This window comes from Dama dama, chromosome 28, assembly GCF_033118175.1.
Source record: "Dama dama isolate Ldn47 chromosome 28, ASM3311817v1, whole genome shotgun sequence".
Classification (NCBI taxonomy): domain Eukaryota; kingdom Metazoa; phylum Chordata; class Mammalia; order Artiodactyla; family Cervidae; genus Dama; species Dama dama.
The window spans coordinates 37,915,357-37,938,178 of NC_083708.1; the positions used below are offsets into that span (position 1 = coordinate 37,915,357).

Consider the following 22,822-nt stretch of genomic DNA (forward strand, 5'->3'; position numbering starts at 1 on the left):
TACCTCTGTGTCTGAGAAACACTCTATCCACATGTCTCATGGGTGCCGGTACAGCCCATTACCATCATCCTTAGCTTCAAGAGTAGGTGTTCACCTTAATTGCTTGCCCATCATGTAATACTCACAGATACTAAGTACTGAACACATCTTTGTCTAATTGATAAATAATTCCATAAGATAAGGGGTTTGAACTTGATGACCTCAAGTTTCTTTCCTGACCTAAAATTCTACAATTTCTATTTGTCTCAGCCTCTACCTAAAGATTTTAAGAAATCCTAAGGATGTTAACTTAATGAATAATATACAAAAGTTGCCAATTTGATCATTAATGAGGTTTTAATAATTTTCCTGAATTATGGTAGTGATTTAAGACCCAGAGTGAAGGAACATCTTGTTAATAGTTATTCTAGATCAGTGCTGTCCAATAAAAATATAATACGAGCCAAAAATTACAAACCACAAATGTAATTTAAAATATTCTGGTAGCCACATTAAAACAGTAAAAAGAAACAGGTGAAATTAATTTTAATATATTACTTAACATCATATGTCCAAAAGTATCATTTCAACATGTAATTGATATAATTAAGATGTTTTAAGTTTTTGGTGCGTGTGTTAAGTCCTCAAAATCTGAGGTGTAATTTACACTTGTACACCTCAGTTTGGACTCGACACATTTCAAGTGCATGTGTGGCTGGTCAGTGGCTGTTTTTTTGACAACACAGTGTTATAGCCTGATATTCAAGGGCTCTAAGGACCAGGAGCTTGTGAGAAATGCAAATCCTTGGAATCAGAATCTGAACTTAACAGGTACTCCAGGTAATTTGTATGGATATCAAATTTGAGGAGGGAGTATCCAAATTCTTTTTCCAGTGAAACTATGCTTTAGATATTTTTATAACTTTCACATTTCCTTTTTTTTTTTGGCTGCATCATGTGGCATGAGAGATCTTAGCTCCCCCAAAATGGATCAAACCCACGCCCCTTGCTCTGGACCACCAGGGAAGTCCTCACATTTCTAATTCATATAAATTTTTTCATGTGTTATGCTTCCTGGGTGTCCCTCTCCCCATTCTTAAAGTAACATTTTTTCCAGTTATAAAAGCATAACCTGTTTATATAGAAAAATTAGAAAATACAAATAAGAAAAAAAAAAATCACTTGTCATTCCATCAAGGATAACTACTATTGACATTTTGGGTGTTTATCCTTCCAGTCTCTAAAATGTTGTTTATTGCTTAATTAGGTAATAAATAAATTCTTATAAATAATTCAAAACAATAACATATAAAATGAAGTCCCCTCCACTAATATCCCAAATGCAGTCCCCTTGATCCATTCACCAGGTGAAAGACATTTGAGTTGTTTCCAGCTTTGGGCAATTATGCATAAAGTTGCTATAAACATTGATTTTTTAGTTTTTAGGTATGTGGGAGTGAGACTGCTTTCAGAAAACTTTTCAACTGGCTACACTCTACTTCAAAATTTGAATATATATGAATATATATTCACTCATTTATTCAACCAATAAATATTGAACACTTACTCTATATTAGGCAATGAGAATATAGTGAACGCAGTGGTGATCAGTGTTGGTCCCAGTCTTCATAGAATTTGTTTTTAATCAAACCTCTATTAATAGACATTTAAGTTATTTCCAATTCCCCTCCCTATCATAAACAATGAGTTTTAAGATTTCAATTCAGTTATTACTGACCATCTGCTACCTACCCAAAATTTTCCTTGGAGTTTTCAAGGAAAAAAATGACCAACTGGGTAGTCATCTTGGTTGACAGAGTCAACTAACTCTAACCACAGCACTGGTTAGAGGCTGGAGGGAGGAGGGAAGGCAGATGCTAGCCTCAGGCAGCTGTTGCTATTAACTCTAGGTTAATGTGGAGGATCTGGATAATCCTTCACCTTCCTAGGCCGTGGTTTTCAAACCTTGGTGCACACCAAGATCAGAATCTTGTTAAAGCTCAGATTCCTGGACCCCACTTTGATTTAGTATGTCTGGGATGGGCTCATTAATTTGCATTTTTAACAAGTTCCCAGGTGAGGGTAACACTGCTGTTCCTAGGAACACACTTTGAGAACTGTCCTAAGCTATTTCTGGGAGTTTCTGAGCCTGATATCTTAAAATTTGGACTCTCCATCAGTGGTTAGGAATTCAGAGATCTAGAAGTATGGTATCTTTTTTAAAAAATGTTTTTTGAGGTGGACCATTTTCAGTCCTTGAATTTGTTACAATACTGCTTTTGCTGTTTTTGTTCTGGCTCTTTAGCAGTGAGGCATGAGGGAGTTCAGCTCCTCTGCCAGGGATTGAACGTGAAATCTGAACCACTGGACTGCCAGGGAAGTCCCCAGAAGTAGGTATCTTTGAAGTTACTGGAGAAGTTATTCATTAATGCAGAAGAAATGTCTGTGAGTCTAGAGGCGCCTTTGTGTCATCACCTGACAACTCTAGTTCCTTGGATTTGATTCCTTTTCCTCTTTACTATCTTCATGCAGATTTTGCTGTCATGCTGGTTGGCAGGGGAACCTGTCCTTTGGCACTCTCAGCACCACCAGTATGCACAGTTGAAGGGTTCTTCTGGAGCCCTGTCTTAACATCAAGCTCCAGAATTTCCTCATCTGGGTTACAGGTGACTGTGTTTCTAGCTGCAGGAACCTACTGAAAGTTGCAAGGCGTTTACCTGAGACTTCAGGTCGTGTCCAACTCTTTGCTCAGTCGTGTCCAACTCTTAGCAACCGTACAGACTCCAGCCCTCCAGGATCCTCTGTTCACGGAATTCTCTAGGCAAGAATACCGGAGTGGGTAGCCATTCCCTTCTCCTGGGGATCTTCCTGACCCAGGGATTGAACCTGGGTCTCCTGCGTTGCAGGCAGATTCTTTACCATCTGTGCCGCTAGGGAGTGGGCAAGTTCAAATAAGGAATTTGTGCGTTCAGTCCCCTCAGAGCAGTTTGAATTCAGTTTCACTACTCACTGGCTCCATCTCTAACTAGTTTTTCGATAATTTCCTCATCTGTAAAATGAGAACTCCTCCATCTTTCAGTTACTGTGAGAACTAACACAGTAACATATGGAAAATATTCAATACCAAATATTCCGTACAGGGTCCCTCTGTAGGACCCTCTTCACCTACTGGGAACATGGACTGAAGTTGTGGTACATCATCTGTGGGGCCTTCATCAGACTCATCACAAAGTACATGTGCGTCTCTGTATATAAGGATACTGGCATTACGCCCTCTGGGACAATGAGGCTCACTAGTGTTAGGGGCCTGCCCTCAAGTCACTCACCAGCATGCACATTATCTACAGGGGATGTAAGATAGGGGCCTACAGAGCTGCTGGGATAACAGCCTGGAAGAGGAGGAATGTAAGGTCAGTTTGGAAGAGTGAGAGGACAAGTTGGCATGACAAAAGCATTGGAGCTCATCTTCCTGCTTTCATTTGTCATTCCCAGACACTCTAAAAGGTTAATATTACTTGTATGTTCACTATAAACATTATTCCAACAACCTGATTTTAGCTTATCTACAGTTTAGTATCCATGTTTATACTCCAGTTTTACGTTTTAGTAGTCAAGAATCTTCTCATGTTGTCTTAGGCATATCTCAGCCAATGAAAATAGTTTCCCTCTATGCCAGAAACTTAAAGAAGAAAATAACCAGAAGCTTTCCTTTGAAAAAGCCTGTAAAATGAACTTTAGATACAATAGAGTATTTGCGAAGCTTTCTTTTTTAATAAAAAGTCCTTTAAAAAAAAAGCACAAAAACAAACTCCACTTAGCAACGGAAACAGTAAATAATTTCAGAATGGAATGTACAGAGTGCACTCCCGTCCCCCACCCCACACTCCTAGGGTCCTCTGAGTTCCCGCTCCTTTTGTTGAAGACCCATCATGGATATGAATCTTCATTACAGGAGGGCCTGACTCTCTCCTTCTCTACATCCATACTTAGAGGAAGGGAAGATGAGGGGGGTGGTGTTCCCCAGGACTTCGTCTGTAAGAGAAGTATTTTCTCACTGAAATGATGTTAAAAGTGATGTGTGGGCTTCCCTTAACTATGAACTAGATAAATTAATGAGAGCTAGGCTGAAAAGCTAATAGCCATTTTAAGATTGTTTCTATGAGAAACACATCTGTAGGTCCCAAAATTGGCTAACAACCAACAAATATTTGAAATACAATCTGTTATAGATGGGGAAATGATTGAACAATTTAAAAATTTTGATTTATACAAATTCTTTCAAGCATGCGGTAAGCCACAAAAATTTCTTGAGTCCCTGAACATGCTGCATTAACATAGTCCCTATACTGACATCTCACTTAAAGCTCAGACATAACTTGCTTTACTTTTGCATATGTCTGACATTTTCCACAATAAAAATAAAACTTGTTGGAAAAATTTTCAAATAAAAATTACTGCATTCATTAAAAAAAAAAAGACCCTTTCAAACATAAATTTAAAAAATCTCCAAGGGATCAACCTAGGGCAAAATTGGGAGGTGATATAAGAACCCCTAAACAGAAGTAAAAACTTAAATTCTGAATTTCCTCCATAATATAGACAGCAAAGCAGCTATCAAAATGTTAAAACATTTGAAATAATGGACCTATTTTAAAACCTCCAAAATGTCTTATCACTGTTTTTCATAATTGAGAATGTCTTTTAAATGTCTAAGTAAAAAAGAAAAAAAATTCATTGGAATTGATGCAAAAAAAGGAAAATGAAATTCATCTTTCAGTATATATACCTCTTTAAGATGTAGCCTGATAAAAGTCTGCTAGACTTCTTAAAATGTAACTTTACTAAATTCAGAGTTAAAACATACACTCTTTAGATATCCACAGCCAACTAATAAATGTCTGATAATATCTTTCATATCTTTTACAAAGTGTTTTAAAAACCTACAATAGCATGATGTAAAAGAGAGCAATAATTATAGGAGACAAAATTAAATGAAATATGATATGCCTTCTATGTACCTATGAGTTACACAGAATAATCATTACCACAGATGTCCTTAGAGAACAAAGGAGAACGAGAAATTATAAAGGTGGAGGACGGCATGGAAGATATTTTCTGTTATCTTCTACTGTGTGGTCTTTCACTGCACTATTCTTTAAACAAAAAAAGGTCTCTGCAAGGGCAAGCCCTGCTTCAAATGTCCCCTTACCCCCTGGCTGGAGAGTAATGTGTTTGCGTAGTATATGATTACACCAGACAAGGCTGTGAACACGTGTGATTTATTCAATGATCCTATTCTGCTTCCTTTTAAAGATAAAGAATGCATTTAAGTCGATTGTGTATGAGACTGTGGTAATTCCTTAGAAGGCTCCATTCAAACAGAGAATAATATTACCTTATTTTAAAACACCAAGAGCATAGCCATTTCTCTGGTCTTCATTTTCTTTCCAGGCAATATCAATTAATACTTTCATTTATTTTTAAAGAGAAACATAAAAAACACAAGTAATTACTTTGAAACAGTTTTAATTTTTCTTTGTAGACGCAAAACAGTCCCATAAGACATTTACTTTTCAAAAATCCTTATATACAAATAACTGTATAAGATGGAAGAAACAACTAAAAACAACATAAACCACCAACACGACAGCTCCTAACAGGAGGCCAGGTCAGGGTGCAGACCTCATGAAAACAAGCTGCTGACATTCCAAGAACTACAATCCCCAGGGAGGAATCTTGTCCTCTAACTTGCTGGGTGGCAGAGCTCCGGGGAATTACTCAAACTATGAAAATCCCCAAGCATGGTCACCTAGGGGGAGATGAGCAGACAGACATGACTTGAGCAGGGTAATTATTTTCTTGTAGTAACAGTAAAGAAAAGTAAATTTAAGTGGTAAAGGCTGCGTGAGCTCCAACTTCAACAGGTGGCTAACTGTGTATTCTCTAGACACGGCATTTGTTAGTGAAGGCAGAATGTATACTTGCCACTTGTCTTCCAAATAACAGTCTCTATTCACATTTATTGATTATAGATACATGTAAATGGTATGTAAAATCATAAAAAGATAGCAAACACCAAGGCATACTGTTCTATGTGCAGTTTATTTCACTTAATCCTCACAGTAACCCTATGAGGCGAGAACCATTATTATTCATGTTTTACCACACACAAAAAATCTAAGTCACAGGGAATTTAATTGTTTGACCAAGATCACACACCTGGAATGCAAAGCTAGGTATCTTGTCTCCAGAGCTCCTGCTTTTAATTTAGCTCCAGTTCTGCCTCATGTAATTGGATTTTTAACCCCATTATCACAGAGCTATTCTTCTAAGACTGTAAATTCTGTTTCTGCACTGTGAACTTCCACTTCTCTGAACCATTTTCATCTTCTGCCTCCCAATTCACCTTCTGGTCTCACCGGCTTCTATGAACAACCTGGACCCCTAGACATTTCAGCTGTGCCCCAAACCCCTCCCAGGCCTCTCCTACACAGGCACCAAGGCGGCCGCCTGCACTGGCGATCTCGGTTGCTACCACTGCTTTTCAAAGCATTGCTGCTGACCTGAGAAAAAGTCCTGCTGTTGGTCAGTAAGTGGGCCTCACGACTGCTCAGCAGTCCTTTCACTGACACTGTACAGTGTCCATAGCAGCTGTTCCAAACTTCTTCCAGGATTAAATCCCCCAATGCACCCATCTAGCCCTTTGCAGATTATCTTACCATGGCTTTATTGAAAATTCATCCAAAGTAGGGTTGTCAAAATGCAGGTTGCCAGGAGTTATCTGAATTTCAAATAAATAAGGAAACATATTTTAGGGTAAATGTGTCCCAAATACCACATTACAGAAATATTTAAATGGTATTTAAACTAATAAAAATAGCAAACTATGTACCGAGAGCCTATCAAATATTGTATGCCATGCCATGAGTGCTCAGTCATGTCCGGATCTTTGCAACCCTATGGACTGTAGCCTGTCAGGCTCCTCTGTCCATGGGATTTCCCAGGCAAGAATACTGGAGTGGGTTGCCATTTCCTTCTCCAGCCAAATATTGTATAGAACATAGTTAATACTAAAAACTTGTCTATTGTTTACCTGAAGTTTAAATTTTACTGGGCATCTTGAATTTAATTTGCTAAATCTAATTCAAATTCCCAGAAGTATTCTTCCTTTTTTTCAAAGGTTAATTCTCTGACCCACGGTATTGATCTTTCTCCTTAGTTCACTTTCTTCTTCATCCTACATATTCCTTCATCTGTACTTTCGCGCATGCTCCTGTCATTCCTACTATGGTATTAATGGTCCCAATTCTTCACCCCTGTGTGAACCCATGCCTTTATCACATCACTTTGCAATTTCTCTAGAGAGGTGGTTTCTATTTCCCAAGCCTGGACTCTGGGCCTGGTCACATAAGATGGCCAATACAATGAGGCAAAAGTGCCAGTGTGTGAGTTTGGAATATAGACCTCAAGAAGCCTTGTACATTTCTGCTTGCCCTCTTAAGACTCATCTTCCAGATAAGAAAAAAGAAAAAAAAAAAAAAAAAAATCTGAAGAAAAACAATACTAATTTGAAAAGATACGTGCACCCCAAAGTTCACAGCAGCATAACTGCCAAGACATGGAAGCAATCTAAATGTCCATCAACAGATGAATGGATAAAGAAGATGTGGTACCTATGTATGATGGAATACTACTCAGTCATAAAAAAGGATGAAAATTTTGCCATTTGCAGCAAAATGGATGGACTTTATGCTAAATGAAATAAGTCAGAGAAAAATACTGTATATCACTTATACGTGGACTCTAAAAAACACAAGAAGCTAGTGAATTTGGTAAAAAAAAAGCAGACTTACAGATATAGAGAACTAGTGGTTAACAGTGGGGAGAGAGTGGGGGAGGAGCAATATAGGGGTCAGGAATTAAGAGGTACAAACTATTCTATATAAAATAAGCTACAAGGATATATTGTACAACACAGGACACACAGCTAATATTTTATAATTATAAATGAGTATAGCCTTTTAAAATGTGAATCACTATATTGTTCACCTGTAATTTACATAATATTGCACACCAACTATACTATAATTTTAAAAATACTACAATGAAAAAAAAGTCAAAAACAAAACTCCTCTTCCATCTCCATGAGAAAGACACGCTTAGGCAAGTCAGAGTCCCAGGAGGATGACAGATATGTGAAATAGAGCCCAGCCTATAGGAAAAGCCCCCAATAGGCTTTCAGATGTATGAGCAAGCCCAGCAGAGATCAGCCAACCCTCAGACACTTGAGCTATAATAATTACTGTCTTAAGCCACTGTGTTTTAGAATGTTTGTTATTCAGCAATAGCTAACTTGAGACATCTATCCCAACTTGCTTTCTTGCACTCCTAACCTACTGCAAAAAGTATCCTGTATTTTTTTTCTTTTTTACCTTTGTTCTCTCACTACTTATTTTTGTTATCTGTACCACTTTTCTCTCAATTGACACCAAAACCTCTTAATGGTCTGTCCAATCAGTCAGGCCTCTATATAGCACCTGACACCTCCGTTAAAATCCCCCGCTCTTGGACTGCACTACTATCAACTTCTTCAACTGTTTCATCCACTGTAGGGGTTTATCTTCTCTTACAGTCTTCTCGGAGTTTATTCATTTCCCCCCAAAGCAACTGCCATTGATTTGACTCACACCTTTATCTCCACCCCCAAACTCCCATCTAAGCTGTAGTTCAATTGGTTTTCAAACTACAGTATGCATTAGAATCACCCAGAGGACTTACTGATATTCAGATTGCCAGGGCCCTGTTCCTCAATTTTCATATTCAGTTAGTCTGGGGTGGGGCCTGAGAATTTACATTTCTAAAAGTTCTTAGGTAATGCTGATACAGCACTTTGAAAACCACTCTTTTAGTTTCATATTTCTAACTAACAGTCTCCACATGGTTATCCACAGGTGCATCAAAGGTCACATACAGTGTCAATTAGAGGTTTTTTTATTGTAAGCCCTTGGAACCAATTTGGGCTAACTATAGCAAAACAAGAATTTATTAGGGAGTTCACAGAATCAATGTGAAGGCTGGTAAACCGTGTTCCAAATAAGACAGGAACAAGAAAAGAGCCTACTTGACAGTAGAAACATTACCTCTAAGTCAGAAGAAGTAAACAATGTTTCTTGTGTTCTTAAGTCTCTCTGCTCAAGATTCATTCCAAATGAGAGTCCTTTACCCAACCCTGAGTTGCACCAGGGCAGCAATAGAAAGGATTATGGTGGAAGTAGCCACAGAAGAATTCCTTTTCTTTCTTACTGTCTTAGTTTAGACCCTCATAATCAAGCAGGTGGATTACTACAACAACCTCTTAACTGGCTTTCTTGCCCCTAATCTAACCTCCAGTTCATTCTCCTCATCTTCACATCATCTTCAGTTATCTAAGACATGTCATTTTCTTCTTTGCCTTGTCTGGTGTAGTGTTCCTGTCTTATCTTGTTTTAAGTAATAAGTTACTTCTCTTTATGTGCAAGTGGTTGGGATACTTTTGCCTCAGCAGACTCATAAAATGGAAAAGTAGTTTTAGAAGGTAGGGAATACGTTCTGTTGTAAAATGAGGATCTAACTCCCTAGCAAGGATCAGAAGTGGTCCCAAAGGTCTGCATTGAGACCCCTCTAGGAGCCTTTAAGAGATCAATATCTCATGAGACTAAAGACAAGGACCTAGCCCTCAGCTGTATTACCAGCACCGGATTAAAAACAGGCACTTAATGAAATCATCTCCAGGCCCTCCTTACTTTAGGTTAGTATATGTGTTAGCCTCCTAACTGACTTCCTGGTCTGTAGTCTCTGCCTATCTCCTTACTACCAAATCCTTCCTGTATAGCAATGCTAAATCAAACCGATCATCATTTTCTGCTCAAAACGATCAGACTCCCCAAAACATGCTTGCCAACTGTAAACCCCTCAGTATTCCAAAGCCTTCCATAATCTGGTTTCAACCAACTTTTCTAGGCTTTCTTCCACTTGTTACTTATACTGTTAACCTTGTCTAGACAAACAAGGTTTTTTCAATAAAACCTTCTCTGCTCTTATTGGTTTGGTTCCACTTTTTGAAATGTGTTTGTCCCATGGCGTATACTCTACCCTACCCCACCTTCAAAGTCTAGTTAGCATTTGTCAGTGTGTGTGTGCGTGCCAAGTTGCTTCAGTTGTCTGATTACTTGTGACCCCAAGGACTGTAACCCACCAGGCTACTCCGTCCATGGGATTCTCTAGGCAAGAACATGGAGTGTGTTGCCATGCCCTTCTCCCAGGGATCTTCCCAACCCAGGGATCAAACCTGGGTCTCCTATGCCTCCTGTATTTGCAGGGAGGTTCTTTACCACTAGCACCACCTGAGAAGTCAGTGTTCCTAATCTTTTCTAATCCATGACTCACATTTCAGGTTCTTTTGGTCATGCCCTCTTGTACCACATACCTGTTAACTCCCGAGTTAAGGATCTTTCTATTTGGAACTTTTTAAAACTAATGTCTTGTTTGTATAAATACTTCATAAGAGTTGAACACACACACACACAAAAAAGAGTTGAACACATACTATCTTAAACTTCATTATAAGCTTGTATTATCTGTTTTACCGGATTTCAAGAGCATTAAGAAGTTTTCTATTACTACTTAATTTTCTGTATTTCCCAGAAACTACTCTAGTGCCTTACACATAGTAGTGGTGATTATAATCTGTTGCACAAGTGGATGTGTATAATATGGGGCTAGTGTTTGGGACTGATCCCTTATAGAAAGCAGTCAGTGGCTGCATCGGAATTCCTGAACTGCTGGAATCAAGGGATATAAGTCTTGGTGCTCAGAACTAGGAGGTGAGTCTAAAACCAAAGATGACCAGGTTGTAGTCAGATGCCAGGAGGCCAAACACAAACATCAATTAAAAAGATCCAAAGGCCAAACCTGAGACAATGTGGAGAGCAAACGGTATGGAGTAAGGCAAAGCAAAGTAGAAACAATAACAGGTTCATAATAAGTGGATGGGGGTCTGGGATAGTAGAGTTCTTTAGGGGCTTATGCATCGCACTTACCAAATCAAAAGGAGTGGTTTGTTGGTAGAATGGAGTGGCTTAAGAATCAGAAGTTGGGCTGGCAGCCATTTATCATTTCTAGCAAAGAAATACATACATGGAAATAAATTTATAATTGCAAACATAGTAAAATATAAAGCAATTTGCTTTGAGAGATTTAATTTGAGCTCCATTTTCTTGCTTCTGCCTTGTTTCCTTAATTTATTTGATAGTTTTGCACAAGATTACATACAAGTTCTAATGTATTTTTTTCCTTTATATTACTGGGTAGAGAAAAACACCTTTAAGAGATATAATATCATAGTACTCAATACCAAATACGTAAATTCAGAAAAAAATTTTTGCTATATTTTTTAGATTTTTAATCTACCAATTAGTAAAGCTACAGTAAGAAAATGGTACCTAATAAGTGACAGGCAAGGAAGCCTGGTGTGCTGCTGCCCATTGGATCACAAAGAATTGGACATGACTTAACCACTGAAAAACACGACCCTGATAACCACTGATTTTCCTACATTGACTGTTCACAGCCTGGAAAATTCCAAGAATATTTCACAAAGGTTTTTAAAAAATTTTTAACATAAAACAAAAAAATCCTAATTTACCAGAAATGCCTATTTTATTATTGAGAGCTCTAAAGAGTTTAATGCCTACAGCTACCTTTCCTTATCAAACATTTGTTTGGTTTGCCTGTCAGTCTGTGCGGTTGAGTTGAGCAGCTCTCTGCCACACACAGTGTTTTCTTATACTAATTAGCAGCAAGCACTGTGGCAAAAACTAATGTCCACATGAAATGCACAGCAAAATTCACTTTAAATTCTATTGTAAACATGCAGTAGTCCTTGGCATGAATTGTAAAATAAATTTTGTTTTGAATTAAATGCTGAAAAAGTATACTTTTAAAACCTATATTATTTTTTCTGATATTACTGAGACAAGGATAAGCTCCCATATTAATTTCTTTAAAAGTCAGTATTTGGCAAGCAACGTAGAAGAATAGGAAGATGACTTACCAAGGAGCTAGGTGATCTGGATCCCACATACTCTTTGGGGTTTTAGGCAAGTTACTTATTCTAAATCTCAATTTCCTCATTATAAAATCTAAAGACCTGAATTAGCTTAACGGTTCTTTAGAGGAAGAGGCATTAGAACTTGGTATTTCTGACTTGGTAGATGTGGGAAGGGAGAGTCTGGGTAAGTGTGACTTTACAACACTTCATGGGTGATCCGGACACATATTACTGGGTTAAGAACCAATGGACTAAACCATTTCATGGGTCTTTTGCAATTCTAAAACTCTACTTGTTATGTTCAATCAATGGAATTTTAATAGCTCCCAGCTTTCATCATCATTCTCTTCTTAATGAATACTATTTTAGGCAAATCCAAGTAGTCTCTAGTTGTTATAACTCTGGACCAGAGCCCTAAGGTTCAGCTCACTTGAGTCATTTGATTCTTGCCTTTCCCAGCTTCCCCTTTCCATCATTTCTTAATGAAGTATATTTCAGGTAATAAAGAAGCTGTAATTATTACTAATAATACTGTTGTTGTGTAGTTGTTCAGTTGTGTCCGACTCTTTGTGACCCTATGGACTGCAGCACGCCAGGCTTCCCTGTCCTTCACTATCTCCCTGAGTCTGCTCAAACATGTCCACTGAGTCAGAGATGCCATCCAAACATCTTACCCTCTGTCGCCCTCTTCTCTTCCTGCCCTCCATCTTTCCCAACATCAAGGTTTTTTCCTGTGAGTTGGCTCTTCACATCAGGTGGCCAAAGTATTGGAGCTTCAGCTTCAGCATCAGTCCTCCCAATGAATAATAATTTATTATTCTAAGTTATGAATAATAGCTTACAGTTACTGGGTGCTTACCAGTTCTAAGGTATTAACTCATTTAAAGCACATAATTCAACCTTCTGCCAATGTAAGAGACACAGGTTCAATGCCTGGGTCAGGAAGATTCCCCCGGAGAAAGGCAGAGCAACCCACTCCAGTATTCTTGCCTGGAAAATCCCATGGACAAAGGGGCTTGGTGGGCTCCATCTATGGGGTTGCAAAACAATCGGATACAACTTAGTAACTAAAACAACCATTCAATCCTCACAACCGCTCTGTGAGGTAGGAACTTAGTATTATCATCTGTGTATCATGGATGGGAGAACTGAGGTACAGAAAGTAATCCACCCAAAATCACAGAGCAGGGACCCAGGGAAGCTGGGCTGTAGAGTGTGAATTCTTAACTATGCTGCCACTCAATAAACATGTACAAACATACACACTGCTGTTGTCCATCCATGCAGCACTGCTTTCCCTGCTACTTCAGGGGGGAAAGGAAGTGTGTTCTTAGCGATCTGTGGGATCAGAAATGATGGAAAGGGGAAGCTGGGAAAGGTAAGAATGAAATGAATCAAGTGAGCTGAGCCGTAGGCCTCTGGCCCCAAGTTACAACTGGAGACTAGTTGGATTTGCCTCTAAAAGGCTAAGTATCGTAGTAGTGATTTCCCTTCCATTATCATTTCATTCCATAATGTTTGAGACTGTTCTTTTTGACTATTCAAATATTAATTTTAAAAACATTAAAAATTTACCTTATTGGATAGACAAGACCCCAAACTATTGATATAACATAAAACAGGAAAGTGAGCACAAAAGCTAAATTAGAGAATCAGAGAGAGGTTAATGTAATTGAAATGATTCAGCCTAATACTACTTTTGGGTATACAAAGAATTTTATAACATTGTATCTTGGTTTATGAAGCATGCAGTTCAGATGAGTAAAGTCTAATACATTATAAAGAAAACTTTCTCTTCCCAATAGTATGGATAGAGAATGATCCAGCCGGGATTGGAGGTCCTGAATTTAGTGTTACCGACAAACTAACAATTTAGCGTTACCAACAAAGGTGAATTTATTGCACTGACAAAAGTCTGTCTAGTCAAAGCTATGGTTTCTTCAGTAGTCATGTATGGATGTGAGAGTTGAACATATAAAGAAGGCTGAGCACCGAAGAACTGACGCTTTTGAATTGTGGTGCTGGAGAAGACTCTTGAGAGTCCCTTGGATCGCAAGATCAAACCAGTCAATCCTAAAGGAAATCAGTCCTAAATATTCATTGGAAGGACTGATGCTGAAGCTGAAACTCCAATACTTTGGCCACCTGATACGAAGAACTGACTGGAAAAGACCCTGATGCTGGGAAAGATTGAAGGCAGGAGGAGAAGGGGACGACAGAGGATGAGATGGTTGGATGACATCACCAACTCGATGGACATGAGTTTGAACAAGCTCTGGGAGTTGATGACTGACAGGGAAGCCTGGTGTGCTGCAGTCCATGGGATCGCAGAGTCAGACATGACTGAGCGACTGAACTGAACTGCCAATATGCACAGCAGTTATTTTTTTCTCTCTGGGGGCACTCAGCAACCTGGGAGCAGACACCTGGTTAAACTGGTGTTTTCCCAGAGGTGAAACACAGTGGGTATATGACCAGATTCTCGATGTGGCAACAGAAGCAAGAGGCTGAAGATCACATCAAGGAACTCTGAGGCTGGTGCTAGGAAGCTGTCTCTTTGGGTGATGCATGTACTCAGGATGAGGGCAGGAATGTAGATAAACAGGAAGATGTAGCCAAGTGTCATGGTCATTAATAAATTAAGTTTTGAAAGACCTTGGATATGCTTAGTACAGGGGACTGGGTATTCTAGAAAGGTATCTTTCTCCCTTATTTATGTAAGTTTCCAGTTTAAGAACAGTTCACATTAATGCAGAAGCAGCAGCTTAAGAAAAATGAGTAATGTTTGCCCTCATTCTTAAGACTAATCTTTGCTGTACTTTTTAAACTTGGCAAGAACCTCTGCTTCACATTTTAAAAAATATTTGGTTGTGCTAAGTGTTAGCAGCAGCATGCGTGGTCTTTGATCTTAGCTGGCACGTGGGATCTGGTTCCCCAACCAGGAATCGAACCCAGGGCCCTGCATCGGGAGAGTAGAGTCTCAGTGGATCATCTGGGAAGTCCCATATTTTCATCCTAAGGCTAGGTCTGCTAAAGTCCAATGAAAAATGAAATTACTTGCTAGTTTAGGCAAAAAAAAAAAACAAAAAAAAACAAAAACAAAAACAAAAAAACACCTCAGTTCCCTGCTGTCATAAATTTGTGGAAATAAATGTTTTAAAAACAAATTACAACTCAACTGCCCTAGTTCTGGTTTGAAAACATCTGGTGAGACCACTGGGTACAGTTTCCCACTACTCTTTAAAAATTTTTTTTTTAAAGATATAAAAACACACATACAAAGGTTTCTTACGATCTTGAAGGAACAGGTTGGCATGTTATTTACTGACAGGCTGACCTTTATACAAACAACCCCCACCTTCAACAAGCTGAAATTACTGTTACTGATGACTTCAGAATATTGTCTGCTTCAGAGAGCAGCAAGTTTTGTCCAAGTAATACAGAAGTGGCTATATTGGACACCATTTTGTCAGCAAATGGTGCAAGGCAGAGGGCAGGGGAAAATTATTTCTGCAGTACCAGCCATATGTGTGATACTGTGCAAGGAAAAAAATGAAATGTCAAAATGTCAAGAAACTTACAATTTATTGGTCAATTACATAATACTTTAGCACAGAGCTAGGTCTTACATTTTTTGAATCACCCTTGGCATCTAACATAGGACTTTATACATATCAACCAGAAGTTAACAAAAAGTTAAAACAATACAAAATGCTTGGAAGGGGTAAAATACATGCTTAATACAGGTGACCAAGAGAAAACAGCTAAACTTGTGTCATTACAATCTATGAAAAATCTTGCTTCTATTTTTAAGCATGTACTGACACAGGAAGGTCCCTATTGTTACCCTTACTTTTACCCAGATAACTCCTCTTCCTCCTTAAATATTAACTTGAGTCATATTCCTCAAGAAAGTCTTTATTCTTCTCTCTTGACTAAGCTGGACAGCTTTGCCATGTGAGAATGGCACCCTGTTCTTTTGAAGTATTTGGTCATCTCAAATGATCTGTTTAATAGCTGTCTTTTCCACTAGACCAGGGGTCAGTAAACAATAGCTCACGGATCAAATCCAGCCCCACTGCCTGTTTTTTAAATACAGTTTTATTGGAATTCACTCTTCCATATATGTGTGATTCATGATTGTTTTTGTGTTTCTGTGGCAAAGTTGAGTAGTTTGTAGAGACCATACGGCCTGAAAAGCCTAAAATTTATCTGTCCCTTTATAGGAAAAAATTCCCAAACCCTGCACTAGACTATAAGAATGAAGGCTGAAATCATGCCCGTCACTTTCACTTCTATATTCCTAGCACCTAGCATAATAACTGGCACCTAAGTATTTTTGGACTAACTTCAACCTCAAGCTTTAACCCATTTTATCAGTGATACGCATGAGGTCACATTAATTGGCCTGTGTTTATAACAGCATTATATATATCACTGCTTATCCAGATAATGACTATAGTATTCTAGTTGGGGGGGTGAACAAAAATTAAATAATATACAAATGAATGGGTTACTGCAACCAGAGGTAAGTGCCATGAAAAAACAAAACAAAACACAGTACAATTAGAGTGTGTAACAGAGAAACATAATCAAATACAGAGTTTGGGAAGCCCTCCATAAGTGACCTTTGACCTGAAATTTAAAGAGTAAACTAACTAGGCAAAAGAGGTGGAGAGTGGAAGAACAAACCAGGCAGAAAGAAAATCATATACAGCTCTCTCCTCTTTGGAGAGGAAGAACATAGCATGTATGGGGAACTGATGCTCTTGTCAAATAATAAACAGTAAAGTAAGTTCTGGCAAAGTTAAGAGTAGGATCCAAAACGGAGCTAATCACTGTGATATTTTTAACATAAAATTTGAAACATTCTGTTACTGGCCAACAATAGGAAAATGAAAGCTATTGTACGTCCATGACACAGTGTATTCTTCATCCATTAGAATAGTGTATACAAAGAATTGTCATTTGCATGGGGAATGTTTCTGCCTCAATGTAGAGGGAAAAAAGAACCCAAGAGATTATTTCCATTATGTAAAGTATTTATTGAAAAATTTTCTAGGGAAAAAATGGACTAAAATGTTAATCATAACTGCCTTTGGGTGGGATTGAATGTCCTATATCTTATGGTTTTTTCATATTTTCTTTCCTATGCATTTCAAACCTTTAAGATTAGAGAGACATTTTACTGAAATAAGGAAACACAGTGTTGGTCTGTGATCTACACATCTGACAGTGAATAGTCTTTCATGGCTCCTGGAATGGGGATGTAAAATGAGGATCAAAACCCAGGAGAGTTCACTGTCAATAACAACAATTATTGGTGGAAGTTCTCCTGGAGTGTGATTTAAGCTATGAATATTTAAGTGCAGTGGGGACTTTGGGGCCAGGGAAAACTACCCTGAGATAGTGTCTACAGACACTTACTTGTTAAGATTTTGTATTTTGATTTAAACTGAGAACTTAAACTAACCTTACTCATTATATGGGTTTGGTTTCTTCTGGCCTAGGCATAATCCATTGGAAATGCCCCAATATTAGTTCTGGATATGTAATTTAAATGAGGGTCCTAGAGAGCGCAAGCATCAGCTCTAATATTACTCTATTCTGAAAGCTTCTTTTTGTTTCTCAAACATCTTCTTTAATTTATAGGCTCATTGGTCTCTCCCTTAAAACTACTACTGCTAATTTATGGAAGTGGAAGAGTTGAAAGTTATTTTTGGAAAGTTTTGTTTCTCCCTGTGACTGAGTAGATTAACTGGTTAAAAACATAAGAACAGAGAAATTCAGCTCTCACCACAATGATTAATTTTACTGTTGTTCAGTTTTTTAAGAAGAGACATAAAACTCCATTCTTTTAGTAAAAAAATATTTTATTAATCGTTCAGGCAATACATATTTATATGCCTATCTTATAACCAGACGGCTGCTGTGAATAAATTGGGGGAAACCTGCATGAAGTCTTTTTGAGAGCGAACAGTTGATGGCAACTGTCTCCAGAGTTTGCCATACTTACTTAGGTCTTCCAAATCCCTTCCGGGAGGAAATGAGTTTCTTTTCCATCATGGTTTCATAGAGGCCACTGTATGAAGGACTGAGTAGAAATTTCCCTTAGAAAAGATCAACTACCATTTATATGCAAGTGACACATAAAACTCACTGGTCCCCTTTAAATTTTCATTCCCAAATGTTTGCTTCATCACCAAGGTCGCTGGTATTATTTTTCTGACAATGGAAAGAAAAGATTACCATAATTCTGCTCTCCCAGGTATGAGAATTTTGAAATCTTTTTAACTCAACTCTGTATTTTGCTCTGCTTGAGAATCCAAAGCAAAAATTGCACATGACCTTTCCTAGATCTGTAATGATCATGGTTTCTAGCTGCAGACAGCGGAGTCCACTCCAGGAGTTCAGTAGAGAGAAGTAACTCCCTCTTTGGGGGCATTTAGAAATACATGGGGGCATTTTTATCACAGTGGAATGTAGTGCCCAGGGGTCAGGGATGTTAAATATCCTGCACAATAAAGAATTGTTTCATCCAAAATATCAGAGAACCCCCCTTGAGAAACATTGAGCTCCGGGTCAGCTTCATGGGCGCAAACTGTGCGGTCACACAGGCCCACTGCTCGGTTTCACGCTCTGCCGTTACCATGCTGAAAATCTTCATACTTTTATGTCTGAATGTCTGTTTTACAAAAGAAGTCAGTGGTACAATGGATCATACAGGCAAGGAGAGGAGGCAACCTCTTTGTCTTTTCCCTTAATACCCAGTTTGCATACATCAGTATAATGCCTCCCAAGGATTATGATGAACCTAAGCAGTACAGGAACTCAGAGAGTTACAAAGTGGCTACAAGGCAAGCATGTTACATCAGTGACTGATTTAGTGGAGGCACTGACAGTTCTAAGAGGCAATGCTTTCCATTTCAACCAGAACTTGTGTCAGGTATAGAAAGAAGACAGTAGCATCCTAAGACACACAAGTGACCAAGTAACTCTATCGTATCCTTTCTTGTTGTGTGTTACTTTCCTGTATGACTATTTTCACTGAAAATGATGACACAGAAGGAAGGGGATAGGTAGGGCAACCCATAGTTCCTTTCAGTTCAGTCCTTCCTTACTCAGGTTGATAGGCTGTGCTCATACCAAGAAGGGAAAGAAATAGCTCAGTTGGTTGTATGCAGTATTTACACTGCTTGAAAAGCACAAAATACATCCTTGTGGCATGTATAAACTACAAAACATGAACTGTGTAGTTTTGGTGATTTCGTGTATGAGTTAAACGCTCTTCTATTTGCATCTATAAATGGCACTGCACAATTAAAGATAAATGGTAAAATTCATGCTAATAATCTAAAATTCTAATTTTTCTATACTCAGAATAACATTAAAACATAAATTAAAAAAAAACAGCATGACAAAAGAAAGAAAAAGCCTAATATTTCAGTACATGTAATGGCAATTTTTTTCCTGCTTTGTGAACAGGGGCCCTACATTTTTCATTTTGCTCTGGGCTCAACAAACTGTGTAGCTGACTGTGACTGAGCTAGTTTAAGCAGAAAGGGATTAAAGGATACTACTTAGCTCATACATCTCTGAGAGGACCAGACAATCAGGCTTGGATAATACATCGCTAGAAACAACATCCAGAAAAAAACCGCACCAGGAAGAACATTCATCCCACATCACATTGCTATTCTAGCAGAAACCCACCATGGCACCACTTGCCAGTCAGCACCTAAGACTCCCAAAATGCCAGAACTCCTCCCCAGGCACTCAAGAATCAGACACCTCTGCCATGGTGTTTGCCAGAAAATCCCACTGCCCTGAGTGCAGTAGAGGCACTGTGTTGCTCATTTTCAGGTCTGTGTCTTGAATGGGCGCATTTGATTGCTGGAAACTAGGTCGCATGGAGTGAAAGGCTGAAGCTAGCTGGTAATCGTCAGCTTCTTCTCCAACTAACTCCCCATTCAGTGAAACCAATTTGATAGCTTGGGAGTATTCACACAATGAAAATTGGTCAGTACTAGAAATCAGGGTCTTTCCCCTCCTCCAGCCATCCTTAATGACTTACCAGCACACCACTCATCCATGCCAGTACTCCAGTTGCAAGGCAGTGTTGAAACAGTATTTTAAAATTTTCTAACTTCTAAAGTACAGAAAAGCAAGCTAGAAGGGGGTTGGATAAGTGTTGAGTAAGCCGTCTTATAATATCTGCCAAAAAATTATGGTATCCATTGTTTTCTGTTCTAGATTATAAACTGCTAAGAGGCGGATGCTAATAGACATTGAACAGTATTGGTATAAACGGCTGAGCAGGCTTTTACTAAAGGCATGACATGATGAGCATAGGTCAGTGAACTAGAAGAGATGATCCAATGTTGATTGATATGACTATAATACATTTCTATGATGCTAGACTGTAAAATCTCTAAGAGCAGGAACCGTGTCTGCTTTCTCACTATATCTCAAATCACTTGGCAAACAGTCACTTAACAGTAACAACTCCTCAAATAGATGCTCTAAGGTTATTGAGTATAGCGTTCAATTTTGGCATTTCTCATATTGTATGTCGGTAAGAGTTCCAAATGATTTTACTGTTTTCAGACGAGTTAAATGCCTGGATGTCAAAGTTTATGATGGTACTTTCACATACATTATCTCATAATATCCCATAAAAGTTAAAACAGGAATTACTCTCCATTTAATAGATGAGGAAAGAAACCCCCCAAAACAGTTATCTTTCCAAACTCATTTACCTAGCAAATGATGGTTTTTCATTCTCTAACTTAAGAGTCCAGAGCTCTTTCTCACCTCTGAAGAATATATTGACAAAACACATTTGACAGTGATTAATTAGGGGAGTATTGTCAGGTTTTCAATCTGAGCATTAATTTAATTACATGCAACTGGACACAATATCCTAATTTCATGCTGCAAATGTTTCTCTTCAAGAGTGAACTTTTCCTTCTTTGGAGTTCTAGAAGGATCTGAATGGTGGTTCCAACTGCCTTTTCTTAAAGTAAATGTTGATTTAAGAGGTAGGAGGAAAGAAAACATTTTCTAGAAATAGCTAATCTGTGAATTTGATGGTTGGTAATTGTTTAGTCACTAAATTGTGTTCAACTCTTGTGACCCATGGATTGTAGCTCACCAGGTTCCTCTGTCAATGGGATTTCCCAGGCAAGAACACTTTTACCTTTTTCTAGTTAGGAATAGTATAAATATTATGGATTTACTAGATTGTAATATAGTACAGGCACTCATGATTTTGTATTACCGAAGAACCATGACAGTGGTGGGTGGAGTTGCTAACAATACAGATTCCCAGGTCCCATCCCTCAAAAATGTGATTTAGTAAGGGCCAAACTATTAAATCTTTTTTCAAATATTAAATTTTAAAGAACACTCTAGTGGCATAGAATACTGTGAGAATCACTGGTACTGTGCATTTGATATTCAGTTTGTACAAGGTATTTTTCCAGAAAGTGCATTTTGTATGGTAGTCCTTTTTTAAAATCACTTCCATTGCCTTCTAAAACTTAAAATCAACTTAAGAGATTTTGCCTCTTTTTAAAATACTAGGTAATTTTCTGTATATTAGTAGAAATCTTGCTACCTATGTTTATAATCATGCTCTCAGGTTGAAAACGCAGGCTAATTTGATGTGGTAATCAGTCTCGAATTCCCTGGAGCAGATTCTTATTAGCATTGTATGTCATGGAATTTATAGACAGCTTATCAGTGCTCTGTCCCTTTGAGCCTTCTGGTTTTCCTACTTTGAGAACCACAGTATTTCCAAATGAGGATCTCTCACAACACTTCAAATATATAGCAACCTACTAACCATTAAAATACACCTGGAAATACATGTATGAAAGAATGATCTCTAATTTGGGTAGACTGAAAATGACTGTCAAAAGTCCTAATTCAGTGGCATATTTCAAACTTGGAAACACGGTTTCTGCCGTCTACTGCTTAAATAATTTTGCTGGGAAGAAACTCTTATAAATTTTTACGTGAAAACTCTCGTTTCACAGATGAGCAAACAGAGGCCCCGAAAAAAAAAAACAATTTGTCCAAGGTCACGCCCAGTGTTAGTGCCCAAGTCAGACAAAAAACCTAACGGTTCCAATATTATGGACAACTCAGCTGCATCGCCTACTACCCTGTTTTTTACCCCCTCCTTTTTGGATGAAGTTGTTTTGTCTAACGGTCCTTCCCTTTTGCTTTCTGGCCTTAGGCTAGTAAACCCTCACACAAACCATTAATGAATAACACTGGGAGTCCACATCTGATGGCGGTGACTTTCACGGGCCTTATCTTTGGCCGAAAATTTCGCTGAAGGGCTCTCAATCCTACATTCCGCCGGGGAAAGGAGGGGAGGAGGGAGGTCACTGGGAACTGACAAGTCCTTACATGTCCAGGCGCGCGCCCGGGACGCAGCCTGCAGGCCCCGGGAGGAAACCAAGGAAGGATATGCTACGGCGAGAGGGAAGCACAGGGGCGGGAGAAAAACACCGCGGTGGGAAATCCCTGTGCACTGGATCTGCCAACCCCTGGCAAAGATGAGCAGAGCCGAGCGTGAATAAATCTCATTAAGCGGCCGGGTGCAGACACTGCAGAACGGCGACGGAGAAGGAGGGGGCCCGGCGTCTCGCACGTCCGGGAGAGAGCGGCGGGGCGGCCCTTTTATAGGCCGAAGCCCGCGCTCGCGCGCCCCCGCCCCTCGCACCGCCCCTGGGCCACGCGCGA

General features: G+C 38.8%; 1 protein-coding gene and 2 long non-coding RNA genes across 3 annotated transcripts in view; all 3 read right to left on the reverse strand.

Annotated features, from left to right (window-relative positions):
* LOC133047991 (uncharacterized) overlaps positions 1–2,905 on the reverse strand; it is a 32,720-nt gene extending 29,815 nt beyond the window's left edge. The window contains exon 1 of the long non-coding RNA XR_009690933.1: positions 2,697–2,905. This is a non-coding gene — a long non-coding RNA (uncharacterized LOC133047991). The remainder of the gene's footprint in view (positions 1–2,696) is intronic.
* The window catches only part of LOC133048184 (keratin, type I cytoskeletal 9-like), a 98,848-nt gene that overhangs the window by 75,046 nt on the left and 980 nt on the right, over positions 1–22,822 (reverse strand). The window lies entirely within an intron of this gene.
* On the reverse strand, positions 5,489–22,701 carry LOC133047990 (uncharacterized). The gene is made up of 4 exons (XR_009690931.1): positions 12,742–22,701; positions 11,058–11,135; positions 6,699–6,760; positions 5,489–5,788 (listed from the first exon to the last, which is right to left on the reverse strand). It is a non-coding gene; the product is annotated as an uncharacterized LOC133047990 (long non-coding RNA).